Genomic DNA, 2,099 nt, shown 5'->3' with positions numbered 1-2,099 from the left:
AGTTGACATCCATAAATTCTCTTACTTATGTGTACGCCTTTCTAAGATTTGATTAAAATAATGTTCCTCTCTCTTGTCTGTTCAAAACACATGAAAACGAATGGAAAGACGTGTTGTTTGTTTTTTGGTTAGTTTATGGTTTTTTTATATTATTTACATGTGTTATATTGAAATTGAGACTGCGTCAGTGTCCGAAAACCCGGGTTGTTGTGATTCAAGCCTTCTACACATACATACAAGCTTTGTTCGGTGTGCGTTGAGGCATGGCGCGTCACTATAGTAACTATTATCTCTTGGATCAATACTAAACGGAGCGTCTAGTTAGTTTTACTACAAGTCATTTACATAGATAAGTATGTCGGGGGTATAGCTCAGTGGTAGAGCATTCGACTGCAGATCGAGAGGTCCCCGGTTCGAACCCGGGTGCCCCCTGTTTTTGCAATCAGCTTTAACACTTAAAGGTGAATGAATGTTGTTTTATGTCGTCACAGCAGCCTGTACATAATCGCTACTTTGCCAGGCAGACCGGTGACCGAAAGCAATTACAGTAAACTACGGTTATAACGAACACGCTTATAACGAACTGACGGATATAACGAACTTACTTTTTTGGACCCGACTATTTGCTGTTGTTATGCTGTATATATATGCATATAACGAACTACGGTTATAACGAACTAAAATTAGTAGTGCCTTTGAGTTCGTTATAACCGTACTTTACTGTATATACACGCTATCGGGGAACGATGCCATACATCACAGAGCCTGTCCGAGAGATCCAGTTAATCGACCATGGGTACTGGGGACCAAGTGGGGACCAAGTGGGGACCAAGTGGGGACCAATTCTGAAACAGTTGGAATTCCGGACCGTAAGAATATTTGGTACCAGCATCCGTAAGGTCATACGAGGCGACGACATGAATCGGGTTGTCAGACTCGGTGACCCAATTACGTGGATTGATGCTCACAATACCAATCACTGGGTGGTATGGTCCTGACGCGATTATTCAGAGAAAGCCGTCATCTAGAATATTGCTGAGGGTTTAAACAACAAACAAAGCAAAAACAACCAAAGCAACATTTCTGACCTGGAATTTCAACATGGTGACAATTGATTGTGATGTCTAGTCGACCTTGTGTATCTATGCCCTAACAGCGTCGACTCGTTATTCACCCCTATGGACTCAGCATGACCCCCCTGGGGTCGCCGCGGTAAAATACGTCCCCAGTATACAATGCATTTTTGGAAAAAAAAACATATTTATACCAGAAAATACTGCATCACTATGTGTCCTTTTCTTTATTTTTTGTTTAACGCCGCACTCAGCAATATTCCAGCTGTATGACGGCGGTCTGTAAATAATCGAGTCTGGAACAGACAATCCAGTGATTGACATCATGAGCATCGATCTACGCAATTGGGATACGATGACATGCATCAACCAAGTCAGCGAGCCTGACCACCCGACCCCGTTAGTCGCCTCTATATGCTCTATATTTAGATGGGGAAAACCCACATGTGCGAAATGTGTCATATCAGACCACGCACCTCAACCCGTCAACCTCCCCAAACAGGTATACTTCATATGCTAATCTCCCTCAAACAGACCGTGTCAGTAGGTCAGGAGAAAAGTACTATTATTATACCTGATGAAATTGCTATCTTTACTTATCGATGAGAAAGGTGGTTTTCACAGGAATAATATCAAAACATTCAACAATAAAAAAAAATTTATTCAATAGCGTTTTATGATACATAAGTTCCTCAAAACGGAGGCCGTCAAAATTTCGTGACTGTCTGCAGTTAAGAACGTGGTTTGGTCGTCTATATACTATCAGGGCACGTAGCTCAGTAATCGAAGATATCGTAAATAACTATACTGAGAATGATCTTGTGTTTGAATCCACGATTTGACCTGATTATGTTAGGATTGTCAGCACTAGACCCGTGCCTGTGGATGTAGGGAAAGTGATGAGGTCGAGGCATGCATCTAGAACACTGAATTGACAATTAGCAATTGAATAATAACACTGGCGTACACCGTTTAACTGGAGGTTGATTGATTGGTGGGTTTACAAGTGTCTGTAAAGATGGGGAT

General features: G+C 41.7%; 1 non-coding gene across 1 annotated transcript; it reads left to right on the top strand.

Moving 5' to 3' along the window:
* The first annotated feature begins 360 nt into the window (after positions 1–360).
* On the top strand, positions 361–432 carry Trnac-gca (transfer RNA cysteine (anticodon GCA)). Its single transcript has one exon. It is a non-coding gene; the product is annotated as a tRNA-Cys (tRNA).
* The last annotated feature ends 1,667 nt before the right edge of the window (positions 433–2,099 follow it).

The sequence above is a fragment of the Haliotis cracherodii genome, unplaced genomic scaffold (genome assembly GCF_022045235.1).
Source record: "Haliotis cracherodii isolate W230 unplaced genomic scaffold, xgHalCrac1.p SCAF_3, whole genome shotgun sequence".
In the NCBI taxonomy this organism is placed as follows: domain Eukaryota; kingdom Metazoa; phylum Mollusca; class Gastropoda; order Lepetellida; family Haliotidae; genus Haliotis; species Haliotis cracherodii.
The sequence above is the reverse complement of the archived record's forward strand: the minus strand, read 5'-3'. Positions and strand labels throughout refer to the sequence as shown.